Here is an 18,600-nt window from a genome sequence, read left to right as displayed (position 1 = left end):
CAATGTGCCCACTTTTTGGTACCTTACTATCTTTGTCCACCATTTTTCCTTCAATTTCAGGACTTCCGCATAGAACATTTTTCAACTTTAGATTTCTTACTTCTGGACCGGAACCCATATTTCCAATGTCTTCTGCAGTAAATTCAATGTGTGGAATATATTCACAAAGTTTTCATATCCTTCTTTTACAGCATTACCCAAACATGAGCCTTTCTTCGACTGATTAACTTGTTGCGCATATTGCTTGCAACTTTCCCGTAAAGACTTTATACTGAATCCTCTACTACCTGTAATCAGATCCTCAAAACAAAAAGAAAAAAAGAAAAAAAGAAAAAAAGAAAAAAAGAAAAAGAAAACAATCTACTTTACCCGCAGCAGCTCCTATCTAAAGTCTTCAGGCAATTTCTTTCTTAATGTTTCCAAAGGTTGATTAAGCTTCTCTTGTTTCTGTTTATCCTTTACATTTTTTATCTAACTAAAAATGAAAATCGTTTCTTTAATAACAAATCATTTTAGAGCAGCAGCATCAGATGATAGATCTGGTAATCCATTTAATCCAAACATATCAAATCTACTATATTAACCAGCAGCAAAAATGATTAAAGATTATAATTAAAGGCATTATTTTATGTCGGATAATATCACTTTAATTAGTATATACTTTCATATATTTTATCATTATCGTTTTAAATCAAAACAACTACCGTGAGAACTGTTTCTAGATCAAGATTTAGAAAGGTTTTAACTATTTGTATTATTCTGCCTCCGTTGCTCTCTCTCTCTCTCTCCCTCTCTCTCTCTCTCTCTCTCTCTCTCTTTCGATGATTAGAGGAGCTTGCCAGAGACAAATATTATCTGAAGCAGAACTACATACTAAAGGAGACGATAAAGATTATTCCAACGGCGAGGGAGAAAGAGTACTGAGAAATTTCTTTGAAATTCTTTTTAATCTCTTTGAAGTAGATTTGGATCTGAAAGTCTACCAAATGCTCAAAGAGAAGAACGAAACGAACCTGATTGCTGTAACAATGAAGTTTTTGCATAATAAGCTTAAGAAATTAATCAAAAAGATTTCCAAATATGATGATTTGTGTTGGGACAAAAGGTTGGACAGAAGAGCAGGTTGCAAGACCGAGATTGCAGAATCTAAAGCCTACGTCAATGTTAGAAAAATAATATACACTTCGAAAGTTTGATTTCTAAGGAGTTCCTGTGCTTAGAGGCAAATTGAAAGGTCGAACCTAGAAGCTATACGAAAAGACTCAAAAACTTATATGCGGAACCTATACATAAACAAGTATATCGCTCAGCAACGTTTACTGCAACAATTGTAGATATTTTCGTAAACCAACAAATAGTCTCACTGTTTATTTCGGAATTGTATCGCGAGTTCCTGAATCCAGTCAAATTAGAAGAATTTTTATACTCTTACAAATTTTCATAGATTTTACAAGATTGCAAATTTTCATTGTACAACTATCATAGGAGAAACATTATATGAAAACATTGAGAAATGCTAATAAAAACGATATAATTAACAAGTTGACATATGGTGGATTAACACGTAAAGATAAAGAAAAGCCTTTTTAGCTGACGAAAAAGACAAAAGAAGGGAAAGATATTGCCGTTATTACGAAACTCTCGTTACGAGAGTTTCCATCCACAGCAGCAAACCTTACCTGGATACTGAAATTACTATAGCTGAAGAAGAAAAAAGTGACAAAATAGTAAATCTAAATATTACAGGTACAGAGCTTCGAGCAGGAGGTAGAGCTGGAGGCAGCTATTGCCGGCCATATAACTACATCATTTGTTTGGACAAAGATAGAAGAATACCTATCTCACTCTAACCCAGGATCGAACAAAGAAGCTCATAATCCTGTCCTTATATACAATTTTTCTATTAATTTTTAAATTCCTACTAAATTCCTCACCTATACATTTCTACCTTTTTGCCACAACCTGCATTTTTCTTATGTATCTGCGCGAAATTAAGAAACTCTTATTGTTATATTTTCTGAACGAATTAAAACATGGATACATTAATTAAGCTTGTACCCATGTATCTCGGACCAGTGCTCTCGTGACCCTGTGCATTAAGAAGTACATGGGTTAATACACGGATATATTAACTATACGTGCATACGTGCATTTAGGGTCCGGTTAAATAGGTAATGTTCATAGTTCCCATTTTTTCACATAAGAGCATTTTCTCTAGAGACATAGTTCTATTCATTATTTCACTAGGATTATAGGGGGTCTTAAGGGTATTAAAAATTCCCACATCTCTAATTTTTCTATCCTCGTCAAGATTTGGAAAAACAGAAGGTAATTTCTGAATTGTTTCAATTAATTTACCTATACCATTTTTATTACCAACTTTTAACATATTGCTTTGCTCTAAAAGGGGTACTTTGACGCGATCAAAAATTAATTATACTTTAAAACAACAACAGAAAACAAATAAATACTTGAATGATATATAAGATTTTATGGTTTATTTTACGATGCTATGAACTATAAAATAACAGTGTTAATTTTGTTTCAAATGCTGTTTATTTAGGTTTTAACCGCTATCTTTCTGTATTCCTCTTTTTTAAAGATTGCTCGACGGTGTGCAGGATTCTTACCAAACGGGATTGCCTGGAACAAAAATTCAAAAGATGCTTAAAACTAAGATATATGTACATCGAACATTCCCATTTTTGTGAAAATTATCAAAATGACTGCTGTTTGTGTCTGACTTATCGAATTTGTACGAAAAATTTCTATGTTTTTTTTCTTCATAATTTCTAAAATTATTAGAAATTAGAAAGACACGGATCGTCAGTGTCTAATATATATATATATATATATTATACTAAAGGCATCTGCAAAATTTCGAGGTAATCGGTTGATCTAATCTCGAGATATTTTGCACACCGTTTTTAAAAACATTGTTTTAAGAGAAACGTGTTTAAAGTTTCCGAACGTAATTTTTCATATGTTAACACTACGGCGCGCACGTGTACGTGAATCAGCTATAGGCTTCTTATTTATAAAAGCAATTTTTTTAAAAGGCTGGAATATTTTGTAGTTTATTTTTAACATTTCAAACGAACTGCTACGTTAGACAAGAAAAATTCGATTTTTTTTTTCAATTTCAAAGTGTTCAGGTCCCTTAATATATCTAACATTTCGTTTTGAAGATGATGCGACGAGGCAAAAGTTCAAATCTGATGCGGCAAGGACAGAGGTCGAGGATGAGTCAAGGGTGAAATCAGTAATTTCAATGACAATAATAAAAATCGTCTGCACGTTTATTCATTATTAGAGGTCGTTTGCAGACCATTTGTAGGAAATGTAGAAATAGGGATTACATGTAGGGTTATGTCAAAGTTATGTCAATTATTAAATTAGCAATAGTATATATGTATGGGTAATAAAAACAAAAAACTTGATTAATTCATCAAATGTTTGTTGTAATATGTGCCTTTTCTGCAGAATCTCTTGCTATCCCTGCTGCCCGACAACGCATTCTCGTCTAGGCCTTGTAAACACAACACGTCAGAAATGTACCGTGTACACCTACAAAAACATATTTCAAGTGTCTTAAAGATGTTTCGAAACAGACGCCTTTAAATAATCTTGTTTCGGGCGTCGTTTCAACGTCTGGAATAAGATGTCTTAAAGAAGTCTATTTGAGCTCGTAAGACGTTTAGACTTGAAATGGACGTGTTAGACGCTAGGGAACCAGACCAATCGAAAATACACGTATAGAGCGCAAGTTAGTCGGACAGAGAGGATATGCGCTTATAGAGAACTGGACTGGCAAAGCGAGCTGTTCGCTCCCTGCCGAATTTCATATCTACAATTTTACGAATTGCTTGCTAGTTGCGTCTTTCCTCTGCAGTTTAGAAAAATGTAACACTGGGGTTCGCGTCGGTGAAGGTGGAAAAAAAGCGTTATTTTTCCCAATATATAAACTTTATTCAAACTCTATCTTAACTTATCGGTGGACGAATTAACAATTAAAATCTATTATTATAAACAAATATTTCGGTGAGACTACTCAAATAATCTTTAAAAAATTAACAAAAATAAATTATCCTGTTCTATATAACAAAATTAACATATTATTGTGGGAGAAAGCCCTTCCTTGTAGGTATCGTTAATAGCCTGTTCCATTTGCATCATCAAATCGCTTAGTTAACATCACGTGATTGCAATTCCCGTTATTAACATGATGGATCCTTTCAAACAGTGGAGAAGTCGATGATAAAATGATCGGAATATTTTCAAATTTGGCTAAAATTATCGCCATATCTCGAGCATTGTATGTATATAATTTCCTGTTCTTATTTTTGAAAGACGAATCATGCTCTTCATCGACAATAATTAACTTTATGTTTTTATAAGGTCAAAAAGGCTCAAGGAAGAAATAACTGTTTCCACTATTAAATGATTTCGATGAATTTCAGGTGTTTTCACAAGCAGAAAAATCAAGAGCGAGCTCGTGGATTATAAAATTAATTGCTCCTTTAACCAATTGTTTTGGCAAAGATTGCTACGGCCTGCATGTTTGCTGTGCTTCTTCAATTTCACGTTTTCGAACTACAAAAGGAATTACATTGGTTACTTGTACCACTTCTTCTATGTTCTTGCTATTTCTCGGGCTATCAAGATATTCTCTAGCTAACTCCTCTTTTATCTAGAAGATCCCAGAGAGCTTGTTGCTATTTTTACTACCTCCTTTGCTCTTACTCTGATTACTAGTACACTTACGGGTTTTTCTCTTAGGATCATTTTTTTTTGTGAACTATCCCAATCTTGTCTTTGGCCCGTTTCTACTAAGAAAGCAAAGGAGCTTTTTTAATTTTTTTTTACTTTTTTATATAGTATATTAAGTATCGCATTCGGCGAGCTATTTTTTATAAGATTATTTAAATAATCTGTTTTATTTCCTGCCTTATCAAAGCAAAGATCATGCAACTTTTCAAAAGTATGGCAAGTACCAAGTCCTCCTCCATATAAAATCTTAGATAAATCCTTTGGCATAAAAAGCTCTTTCTCAGCTAAGAAATGATTTAAAAATGATTCTTTATTAAAACAAGATTTATGGAAATTTCTTAAAATGGAAGTAGCATTATCTCCTGTCATGGATAATATGTTAGATAAATTGCATGGCTTAAAGCCTGCTTTATGGAAATCATTTAAAAGTTGTGTTTTGTTTCCATTCCCATCAAAACAGATATCATGAAAATCTTTTAAAGCAGAACAAATCTTAGTTGCTGCTCCATGCAATATTTTAGATAAATTTTTTGGTGTAAAACCTTTCTTCTCAATTAAGAAACGATTCAAATACTTTTTTGTTTCGTTTATAAAACAAAAATCATGAAATTCTTTTAAACTATTCGCTGCCGCACTCAATATACCACATAAATCGCACGGCCTAAAACCCACATTGTAAAAATCCTTTAAAAGCTGTGTTTCCTTTCTTTTCTTATTAAAAGAAATATTATGCAGTTGTTTCAAAGTAAAAGAAGCACGAGCTCCTGTTCCACATAGTATAGAGGATAAGTTACTTGGTCTAAAACCTGCGTTGTAGAAGTCCTCTAAAAGCTCTGTTCTTTGTCCTTTGCTATTAAAACAAACGCTGTGCAACTCTTGAAAAGCACCTTTAGCCTTGCCTCCTGCTCTACTTAATATGCTAGACAAGTTATGCAACGTAAAGTTACTTCCCTCATCACCGACCCCTTCAATAAAATGTTTCAAACGCTGTGTTTGATTTCCTCTTGCATCAAACCAAGAGTCATATAAATCTTTAAAAGCTTCTGCAGCGTTAGCTCCTGCACCATTCAAAATACTGGACATATTAGACAGATTTATCTTCTCGTTTTCTAAAGTTTTTATATATAGTCTTTTGTTTCCTTCCTCATCAAACCAAAGATCATATAAATTTGTAAAAGTTTCAGGAGCTTTAGCTCTTGCTCCATGTAAAATACTGGAAATATTAGATAGACGTATCCCTTCCTTTTCTAACGTTTTGAAATATTGTGTTTTACCTCCTTCTTCATTAAACCAAAGATCATATAAGCCTTTAAAAGCTTTTGCAGCATTAGCTCCTGCTACATTCAAAATACTGGAAATATTAGTTAGATTTATTCCTTCTTTCTCCAGAGTTTTTAAACATTGTGTTTTACTTCCTTCTTCATCAAACCAAAGGATATGTAAGTCTTTAAAGGCTTTTGCAGCGTTAGCTCCTGCTCCACTTAAAATACTAGAAATATTACTTAGATTTATCTCCTCTCTCTCTAAAGTTTCTAGATATTGTGTTTTACTTCCTTCTTCATCGAACAAAAGGTCGTATAGGTCTTTAAAGGCTTTTGCAGCGTTAGCTCCTGCTCCACTCAAAATACTGGAAATATTACTTTGATTTATCTCTTCTTTGTCTAGAGTTTTTAGATATTGTGTTTTACTTCCTTCTTCATCAAACCATAGGTCATATAGGTCTTTAAAGGCTTTTGCAGCGTTAGCTCCTGTCACATGCAAAATACTCGACATAGTAGCTAAATTTATTCTTTCCTTCTTTAGTACCTCCAGACATATTTTCCCTTCTCCCTTAATTAAGAAACTTAAAAATTGATAAAATGCAGATATTCCTTCTCTGCCAACTACACTTCTGGCAAATTTGATTTCTTCATCAATATTTTCTACAATTTCCTGATAACTAGACCTATTATATTTTATATCTCCCAACAAATTTTCCATTATTCCCTTAGTAATAGGGCCAAATTCATGAGATTCTAACCAACGTAACGCTATTTCATGTAATTCTTCGCAATTATATGGAACATTACCCTCATCTATCCCATTTCTAATAACACTGTTCAATGCTTCCTTGTCACACTGATTAACTGCAAATATTAGTCTATCTAAAAATTTCTCTTTTATTTCTTTTTCACCCTCGCCAGAAAGTCTTCCTTCTTCTTTTTCTTTCTGCCAAAAAGGTGGCAGCTTTAACAAATTTAAAAGCCTTGTCATTTCTTTTTGCGAAAATTGATAAAGACCATTCTCATTTATACAAAAACAATCGTTAAAAATCTTATATCCTTTTTTTTTAATATTTATGTTATTGAATTGTAAAGGATAGAAATTTTTAGATCGTTCATATTTGAATTTCTTTTCTTCTGTAAGATTTAGGTCTGCATTAGTATAGATGACAAAATATTTTATATTTTCATCCTTTTCTAATTTTTCAATGAAAAGAGCGAAGCACTTATTCACAGAAAATGTATTCTTTTTCTCCTGCCGTTTAGAAGGAAATAACTGATAATAACCAATACTATTATTTGCATTGTGAGGCTTTATACAAGTAATGCTATCTTTATAATTGATAGTGACGTCAACAGATATGCCATAGTTTCTTTCCTCAAAATTGATGAGAAACATGTTTTTACGCAAGAACATATTGTGTAAGAAGGACATTAATAAATTGGATCCATATGTAATTTCAGATATATAACTTCCAAGTTTTCCATCTTTTTCTGAAGCTATTAAATCACGTAACACAATTTTTTGTAATGCTACATAACCGTCGTGAACTTTACTATTTTTTCCCATTTCACTTTTGATAATGCTGTTCAATTCTTCTCTATTAGGTTGATTAACTGCAAATACTAATTTATCCAAAAATGCTTCTTTTATTTCTTTCCGGGAATATTTCCTATCTTTTATTACTGTCTGCATAGCGGACGAAAATTCTAATCGCTTTAAAAGTTCATCTCTTATTATTTTATCTCGCGCAAATTGATAAAAACCACGCCCTTGTAGATTATCATTTGTAAAGAAAAAGTCTCTTAATATGATATCACGTTCTTCCATGCTATCAAATTTAAACGGATAAAAGTTTTTAAATCGTCCCCTTTTTAATCTGTTTCCTTTCGCAAGATTCAAGCTTGAATTAGTATAGATAACAAGGTATTCTATATCATTTGATAAATCATCTGTCTTAGAGATTAGATGTTTAACAAAACTATTAAGGTAATTATTCATGGAGAAACTTCGATTTTCTTTAGTAAATAATCTGGCATAACTAATATTATTATCTGTATAATATTTGTCTACATTTTCAATTTTTAGATGGATAGACTTCTTCTCGTAGCAAAGAACAATGTTACTAAACTTATCAATATCAGACTTTTCAAACGCTAACGATAATGAAGGATATTTATGTTTATATATGGACTTCCTTAGTAAGCAAAGAATCGACAAGTCTAATTGATACATAAGTCCAATCAATTGATGAGGAATACGTTGATAAGCATTACTCAATCCATCCCGTCTAGATCCATCTTGTAAATCGTGCCCACTTTTTGGTACCTTACTATCTTTGTCCACCATTTTTCCTTCAATTTCAGGACTTCCGCATAGAACATTTTTCAACTTTAGATTTCTTACTTCTGGACCGGAACCCATATTTCCAATGTCTTCTGCAGTAAATTCAATGTGTGGAATATATTCACAAAGTTTTCATATCCTTCTTTTACAGCATTACCCAAACATGAGCCTTTCTTCGACTGATTAACTTGTTGCGCATATTGCTTGCAACTTTCCCGTAAAGACTTTATACTGAATCCTCTACTACCTGTAATCAGATCCTCAAAACAAAAAGAAAAAAAGAAAAAAAGAAAAAAAGAAAAAGAAAACAATCTACTTTACCCGCAGCAGCTCCTATCTAAAGTCTTCAGGCAATTTCTTTCTTAATGTTTCCAAAGGTTGATTAAGCTTCTCTTGTTTCTGTTTATCCTTTACATTTTTTATCTAACTAAAAATGAAAATCGTTTCTTTAATAACAAATCATTTTAGAGCAGCAGCATCAGATGATAGATCTGGTAATCCATTTAATCCAAACATATCAAATCTACTATATTAACCAGCAGCAAAAATGATTAAAGATTATAATTAAAGGCATTATTTTATGTCGGATAATATCACTTTAATTAGTATATACTTTCATATATTTTATCATTATCGTTTTAAATCAAAACAACTACCGTGAGAACTGTTTCTAGATCAAGATTTAGAAAGGTTTTAACTATTTGTATTATTCTGCCTCCGTTGCTCTCTCTCTCTCTCTCCCTCTCTCTCTCTCTCTCTCTCTCTCTCTTTCGATGATTAGAGGAGCTTGCCAGAGACAAATATTATCTGAAGCAGAACTACATACTAAAGGAGACGATAAAGATTATTCCAACGGCGAGGGAGAAAGAGTACTGAGAAATTTCTTTGAAATTCTTTTTAATCTCTTTGAAGTAGATTTGGATCTGAAAGTCTACCAAATGCTCAAAGAGAAGAACGAAACGAACCTGATTGCTGTAACAATGAAGTTTTTGCATAATAAGCTTAAGAAATTAATCAAAAAGATTTCCAAATATGATGATTTGTGTTGGGACAAAAGGTTGGACAGAAGAGCAGGTTGCAAGACCGAGATTGCAGAATCTAAAGCCTACGTCAATGTTAGAAAAATAATATACACTTCGAAAGTTTGATTTCTAAGGAGTTCCTGTGCTTAGAGGCAAATTGAAAGGTCGAACCTAGAAGCTATACGAAAAGACTCAAAAACTTATATGCGGAACCTATACATAAACAAGTATATCGCTCAGCAACGTTTACTGCAACAATTGTAGATATTTTCGTAAACCAACAAATAGTCTCACTGTTTATTTCGGAATTGTATCGCGAGTTCCTGAATCCAGTCAAATTAGAAGAATTTTTATACTCTTACAAATTTTCATAGATTTTACAAGATTGCAAATTTTCATTGTACAACTATCATAGGAGAAACATTATATGAAAACATTGAGAAATGCTAATAAAAACGATATAATTAACAAGTTGACATATGGTGGATTAACACGTAAAGATAAAGAAAAGCCTTTTTAGCTGACGAAAAAGACAAAAGAAGGGAAAGATATTGCCGTTATTACGAAACTCTCGTTACGAGAGTTTCCATCCACAGCAGCAAACCTTACCTGGATACTGAAATTACTATAGCTGAAGAAGAAAAAAGTGACAAAATAGTAAATCTAAATATTGTTTGGGTGCGTCGTATTCACACCCGATATTGCCACTCCGCGATATTAATTACCCTTCGGGTTGTAATGCTGAGTCCGCTGCGCGACAGAGTGGACCAATATTTTTGTCCGTTTGATTAGAACGGGACAAATATTTGGTTTAGAATGTGTCACTAAACAAGGATGAACTGAAACTGACGACTGCTTGAAGACTAAGGTGATGCTGACTATCGAGTGAAGACTGGCCTTTGCCTCGGGTTTGAGCTTATATACTGGTTCGTGGATCGAATACTGGAAATTGAGTGGACATTGATGCGATGGAAGGGGATGCGGAGATGACGTAGCACGCAGTACCGCAGGTAGCAAAAACCCTGGACGGCGACCGAAGCGATGCGTACTAACCCGTCATAAAAAATGCTGCCTATGAAGGCGTACCTTGTTTAAAGGGTGTAAATGGTTTCATTGCCGGAAGGAAAGTTATGGCATCTACGACCCTAGAAACCTAACGGACGCTACCTTTTGTCAATGGCACCTCGCTTGTTGACGGACGGGCAACTCGCCTCGTTGAGTCGGAGTTTTCCCGTCAATAAATGTTTTTTCTTCTTTTGGGGAGGTGGAAGGAAAAGGGAATTCGTCCCAGAGAAAGCTGAGCCGATGCGGCCCGAAATTCCGTGGAAGGACGGAACAAATATTACAGGTACAGAGCTTCGAGCAGGAGGTAGAGCTGGAGGCAGCTATTGCCGGCCATATAACTACATCATTTGTTTGGACAAAGATAAAAGAATACCTATCTCACTCTAACCCAGGATCGAACAAAGAAGCTCATAATCCTGTCCTTGTATACAATTTTTCTATTAATTTTTAAATTCCTACTAAATTCCTCACCTATACATTTCTACCTTTTTGCCACAACCTGCATTTTTCTTATGTATCTACGCGAAATTAAGAAACTCTTATTGTTATATTTTCTGAACGAATTAAAACATGGATACATTAATTAAGCTTGTACCCATGTATCTCGGACCAGTGCTCTCGTGACCCTGTGCATTAAGAAGTACATGGGTTAATACACGGATATATTAACTATACGTGCATACGTGCATTTAGGGTCCGGTTAAATAGGTAATGTTCATAGTTCCCATTTTTTCACATAAGAGCATTTTCTCTAGAGACATAGTTCTATTCATTATTTCACTAGGATTATAGGGGGTCTTAAGGGTATTAAAAATTCCCACATCTCTAATTTTTCTATCCTCGTCAAGATTTGGAAAAACAGAAGGTAATTTCTGAATTGTTTCAATTAATTTACCTATACCATTTTTATTACCAACTTTTAACATATTGCTTTGCTCTAAAAGGGGTACTTTGACGCGATCAAAAATTAATTATACTTTAAAACAACAACAGAAAACAAATAAATACTTGAATGATATATAAGATTTTATGGTTTATTTTACGATGCTATGAACTATAAAATAACAGTGTTAATTTTGTTTCAAATGCTGTTTATTTAGGTTTTAACCGCTATCTTTCTGTATTCCTCTTTTTTAAAGATTGCTCGACGGTGTGCAGGATTCTTACCAAACGGGATTGCCTGGAACAAAAATTCAAAAGATGCTTAAAACTAAGATATATGTACATCGAACATTCCCATTTTTGTGAAAATTATCAAAATGACTGCTGTTTGTGTCTGACTTATCGAATTTGTACGAAAAATTTCTATGTTTTTTTTCTTCATAATTTCTAAAATTATTAGAAATTAGAAAGACACGGATCGTCAGTGTCTAATATATATATATATTATACTAAAGGCATCTGCAAAATTTCGAGGTAATCGGTTGATCTAATCTCGAGATATTTTGCACACCGTTTTTAAAAACATTGTTTTAAGAGAAACGTGTTTAAAGTTTCCGAACGTAATTTTTCATATGTTAACACTACGGCGCGCACGTGTACGTGAATCAGCTATAGGCTTCTTATTTATAAAAGCAATTTTTTTAAAAGGCTGGAATATTTTGTAGTTTATTTTTAACATTTCAAACGAACTGCTACGTTAGACAAGAAAAATTCGATTTTTTTTTTCAATTTCAAAGTGTTCAGGTCCCTTAATATATCTAACATTTCGTTTTGAAGATGATGCGACGAGGCAAAAGTTCAAATATGATGCGGCAAGGACAGAGGTCGAGGATGAGTCAAGGGTGAAATCAGTAATTTCAATGACAATAATAAAAATCGTCTGCACGTTTATTCATTATTAGAGGTCGTTTGCAGACCATTTGTAGGAAATGTAGAAATAGGGATTACATGTAGGGTTATGTCAAAGTTATGTCAATTATTAAATTAGCAATAGTATATATGTATGGGTAATAAAAACAAAAAACTTGATTAATTCATCAAATGTTTGTTGTAATATGTGCCTTTTCTGCAGAATCTCTTGCTATCCCTGCTGCCCGACAACGCATTCTCGTCTAGGCCTTGTAAACACAACACGTCAGAAATGTACCGTGTACACCTACAAAAACATATTTCAAGTGTCTTAAAGATGTTTCGAAACAGACGCCTTTAAATAATCTTGTTTCGGGCGTCGTTTCAACGTCTGGAATAAGATGTCTTAAAGAAGTCTATTTGAGCTCGTAAGACGTTTAGACTTGAAATGGACGTGTTAGACGCTAGGGAACCAGACCAATCGAAAATACACGTATAGAGCGCAAGTTAGTCGGACAGAGAGGATATGCGCTTATAGAGAACTGGACTGGCAAAGCGAGCTGTTCGCTCCCTGCCGAATTTCATATCTACAATTTTACGAATTGCTTGCTAGTTGCGTCTTTCCTCTGCAGTTTAGAAAAATGTAACACTGGGGTTCGCGTCGGTGAAGGTGGAAAAAAAGCGTTATTTTTCCCAATATATAAACTTTATTCAAACTCTATCTTAACTTATCGGTGGACGAATTAACAATTAAAATCTATTATTATAAACAAATATTTCGGTGAGACTACTCAAATAATCTTTAAAAAATTAACAAAAATAAATTATCCTGTTCTATATAACAAAATTAACATATTATTGTGGGAGAAAGCCCTTCCTTGTAGGTATCGTTAATAGCCTGTTCCATTTGCATCATCAAATCGCTTAGTTAACATCACGTGATTGCAATTCCCGTTATTAACATGATGGATCCTTTCAAACAGTGGAGAAGTCGATGATAAAATGATCGGAATATTTTCAAATTTGGCTAAAATTATCGCCATATCTCGAGCATTGTATGTATATAATTTCCTGTTCTTATTTTTGAAAGACGAATCATGCTCTTCATCGACAATAATTAACTTTATGTTTTTATAAGGTCAAAAAGGCTCAAGGAAGAAATAACTGTTTCCACTATTAAATGATTTCGATGAATTTCAGGTGTTTTCACAAGCAGAAAAATCAAGAGCGAGCTCGTGGATTATAAAATTAATTGCTCCTTTAACCAATTGTTTTGGCAAAGATTGCTACGGCCTGCATGTTTGCTGTGCTTCTTCAATTTCACGTTTTCGAACTACAAAAGGAATTACATTGGTTACTTGTACCACTTCTTCTATGTTCTTGCTATTTCTCGGGCTATCAAGATATTCTCTAGCTAACTCCTCTTTTATCTAGAAGATCCCAGAGAGCTTGTTGCTATTTTTACTACCTCCTTTGCTCTTACTCTGATTACTAGTACACTTACGGGTTTTTCTCTTAGGATCATTTTTTTTTGTGAACTATCCCAATCTTGTCTTTGGCCCGTTTCTACTAAGAAAGCAAAGGAGCTTTTTTAATTTTTTTTTACTTTTTTATATAGTATATTAAGTATCGCATTCGGCGAGCTATTTTTTATAAGATTATTTAAATAATCTGTTTTATTTCCTGCCTTATCAAAGCAAAGATCATGCAACTTTTCAAAAGTATGGCAAGTACCAAGTCCTCCTCCATATAAAATCTTAGATAAATCCTTTGGCATAAAAAGCTCTTTCTCAGCTAAGAAATGATTTAAAAATGATTCTTTATTAAAACAAGATTTATGGAAATTTCTTAAAATGGAAGTAGCATTATCTCCTGTCATGGATAATATGTTAGATAAATTGCATGGCTTAAAGCCTGCTTTATGGAAATCATTTAAAAGTTGTGTTTTGTTTCCATTCCCATCAAAACAGATATCATGAAAATCTTTTAAAGCAGAACAAATCTTAGTTGCTGCTCCATGCAATATTTTAGATAAATTTTTTGGTGTAAAACCTTTCTTCTCAATTAAGAAACGATTCAAATACTTTTTTGTTTCGTTTATAAAACAAAAATCATGAAATTCTTTTAAACTATTCGCTGCCGCACTCAATATACCACATAAATCGCACGGCCTAAAACCCACATTGTAAAAATCCTTTAAAAGCTGTGTTTCCTTTCTTTTCTTATTAAAAGAAATATTATGCAGTTGTTTCAAAGTAAAAGAAGCACGAGCTCCTGTTCCACATAGTATAGAGGATAAGTTACTTGGTCTAAAACCTGCGTTGTAGAAGTCCTCTAAAAGCTCTGTTCTTTGTCCTTTGCTATTAAAACAAACGCTGTGCAACTCTTGAAAAGCACCTTTAGCCTTGCCTCCTGCTCTACTTAATATGCTAGACAAGTTATGCAACGTAAAGTTACTTCCCTCATCACCGACCCCTTCAATAAAATGTTTCAAACGCTGTGTTTGATTTCCTCTTGCATCAAACCAAGAGTCATATAAATCTTTAAAAGCTTCTGCAGCGTTAGCTCCTGCACCATTCAAAATACTGGACATATTAGACAGATTTATCTTCTCGTTTTCTAAAGTTTTTATATATAGTCTTTTGTTTCCTTCCTCATCAAACCAAAGATCATATAAATTTGTAAAAGTTTCAGGAGCTTTAGCTCTTGCTCCATGTAAAATACTGGAAATATTAGATAGACGTATCCCTTCCTTTTCTAACGTTTTGAAATATTGTGTTTTACCTCCTTCTTCATTAAACCAAAGATCATATAAGCCTTTAAAAGCTTCTGCAGCATTAGCTCCTGCTACATTCAAAATACTGGAAATATTAGTTAGATTTATTCCTTCTTTCTCCAGAGTTTTTAAACATTGTGTTTTACTTCCTTCTTCATCAAACCAAAGGATATGTAAGTCTTTAAAGGCTTTTGCAGCGTTAGCTCCTGCTCCACTTAAAATACTAGAAATATTACTTAGATTTATCTCCTCTCTCTCTAAAGTTTCTAGATATTGTGTTTTACTTCCTTCTTCATCGAACAAAAGGTCGTATAGGTCTTTAAAGGCTTTTGCAGCGTTAGCTCCTGCTCCACTCAAAATACTGGAAATATTACTTTGATTTATCTCTTCTTTGTCTAGAGTTTTTAGATATTGTGTTTTACTTCCTTCTTCATCAAACCATAGGTCATATAGGTCTTTAAAGGCTTTTGCAGCGTTAGCTCCTGTCACATGCAAAATACTCGACATAGTAGCTAAATTTATTCTTTCCTTCTTTAGTACCTCCAGACATATTTTCCCTTCTCCCTTAATTAAGAAACTTAAAAATTGATAAAATGCAGATATTCCTTCTCTGCCAACTACACTTCTGGCAAATTTGATTTCTTCATCAATATTTTCTACAATTTCCTGATAACTAGACCTATTATATTTTATATCTCCCAACAAATTTTCCATTATTCCCTTAGTAATAGGGCCAAATTCATGAGATTCTAACCAACGTAACGCTATTTCATGTAATTCTTCGCAATTATATGGAACATTACCCTCATCTATCCCATTTCTAATAACACTGTTCAATGCTTCCTTGTCACACTGATTAACTGCAAATATTAGTCTATCTAAAAATTTCTCTTTTATTTCTTTTTCACCCTCGCCAGAAAGTCTTCCTTCTTCTTTTTCTTTCTGCCAAAAAGGTGGCAGCTTTAACAAATTTAAAAGCCTTGTCATTTCTTTTTGCGAAAATTGATAAAGACCATTCTCATTTATACAAAAACAATCGTTAAAAATCTTATATCCTTTTTTTTTAATATTTATGTTATTGAATTGTAAAGGATAGAAATTTTTAGATCGTTCATATTTGAATTTCTTTTCTTCTGTAAGATTTAGGTCTGCATTAGTATAGATGACAAAATATTTTATATTTTCATCCTTTTCTAATTTTTCAATGAAAAGAGCGAAGCACTTATTCACAGAAAATGTATTCTTTTTCTCCTGCCGTTTAGAAGGAAATAACTGATAATAACCAATACTATTATTTGCATTGTGAGGCTTTATACAAGTAATGCTATCTTTATAATTGATAGTGACGTCAACAGATATGCCATAGTTTCTTTCCTCAAAATTGATGAGAAACATGTTTTTACGCAAGAACATATTGTGTAAGAAGGACATTAATAAATTGGATCCATATGTAATTTCAGATATATAACTTCCAAGTTTTCCATCTTTTTCTGAAGCTATTAAATCACGTAACACAATTTTTTGTAATGCTACATAACCGTCGTGAACTTTACTATTTTTTCCCATTTCACTTTTGATAATGCTGTTCAATTCTTCTCTATTAGGTTGATTAACTGCAAATACTAATTTATCCAAAAATGCTTCTTTTATTTCTTTCCGGGAATATTTCCTATCTTTTATTACTGTCTGCATAGCGGACGAAAATTCTAATCGCTTTAAAAGTTCATCTCTTATTATTTTATCTCGCGCAAATTGATAAAAACCACGCCCTTGTAGATTATCATTTGTAAAGAAAAAGTCTCTTAATATGATATCACGTTCTTCCATGCTATCAAATTTAAACGGATAAAAGTTTTTAAATCGTCCCCTTTTTAATCTGTTTCCTTTCGCAAGATTCAAGCTTGAATTAGTATAGATAACAAGGTATTCTATATCATTTGATAAATCATCTGTCTTAGAGATTAGATGTTTAACAAAACTATTAAGGTAATTATTCATGGAGAAACTTCGATTTTCTTTAGTAAATAATCTGGCATAACTAATATTATTATCTGTATAATATTTGTCTACATTTTCAATTTTTAGATGGATAGACTTCTTCTCGTAGCAAAGAACAATGTTACTAAACTTATCAATATCAGACTTTTCAAACGCTAACGATAATGAAGGATATTTATGTTTATATATGGACTTCCTTAGTAAGCAAAGAATCGACAAGTCTAATTGATACATAAGTCCAATCAATTGATGAGGAATACGTTGATAAGCATTACTCAATCCATCCCGTCTAGATCCATCTTGTAAATCGTGCCCACTTTTTGGTACCTTACTATCTTTGTCCACCATTTTTCCTTCAATTTCAGGACTTCCGCATAGAACATTTTTCAACTTTAGATTTCTTACTTCTGGACCGGAACCCATATTTCCAATGTCTTCTGCAGTAAATTCAATGTGTGGAATATATTCACAAAGTTTTCATATCCTTCTTTTACAGCATTACCCAAACATGAGCCTTTCTTCGACTGATTAACTTGTTGCGCATATTGCTTGCAACTTTCCCGTAAAGACTTTATACTGAATCCTCTACTACCTGTAATCAGATCCTCAAAACAAAAAGAAAAAAAGAAAAAAAGAAAAAAAGAAAAAAAGAAAAAGAAAACAATCTACTTTACCCGCAGCAGCTCCTATCTAAAGTCTTCAGGCAATTTCTTTCTTAATGTTTCCAAAGGTTGATTAAGCTTCTCTTGTTTCTGTTTATCCTTTACATTTTTTATCTAACTAAAAATGAAAATCGTTTCTTTAATAACAAATCATTTTAGAGCAGCAGCATCAGATGATAGATCTGGTAATCCATTTAATCCAAACATATCAAATCTACTATATTAACCAGCAGCAAAAATGATTAAAGATTATAATTAAAGGCATTATTTTATGTCGGATAATATCACTTTAATTAGTATATACTTTCATATATTTTATCATTATCGTTTTAAATCAAAACAACTACCGTGAGAACTGTTTCTAGATCAAGATTTAGAAAGGTTTTAACTATTTGTATTATTCTGCCTCCGTTGCTCTCTCTCTCTCTCTCCCTCTCTCTCTCTCTCTCTCTCTCTCTCTCTTTCGATGATTAGAGGAGCTTGCCAGAGACAAATATTATCTGAAGCAGAACTACATACTAAAGGAGACGATAAAGATTATTCCAACGGCGAGGGAGAAAGAGTACTGAGAAATTTCTTTGAAATTCTTTTTAATCTCTTTGAAGTAGATTTGGATCTGAAAGTCTACCAAATGCTCAAAGAGAAGAACGAAACGAACCTGATTGCTGTAACAATGAAGTTTTTGCATAATAAGCTTAAGAAATTAATCAAAAAGATTTCCAAATATGATGATTTGTGTTGGGACAAAAGGTTGGACAGAAGAGCAGGTTGCAAGACCGAGATTGCAGAATCTAAAGCCTACGTCAATGTTAGAAAAATAATATACACTTCGAAAGTTTGATTTCTAAGGAGTTCCTGTGCTTAGAGGCAAATTGAAAGGTCGAACCTAGAAGCTATACGAAAAGAC

This window comes from Megalopta genalis, chromosome 9 (assembly GCF_051020955.1).
Source record: "Megalopta genalis isolate 19385.01 chromosome 9, iyMegGena1_principal, whole genome shotgun sequence".
Lineage (NCBI taxonomy): Eukaryota > Metazoa > Arthropoda > Insecta > Hymenoptera > Halictidae > Megalopta > Megalopta genalis.
Note: the sequence above shows the minus strand (reverse complement) of the source record.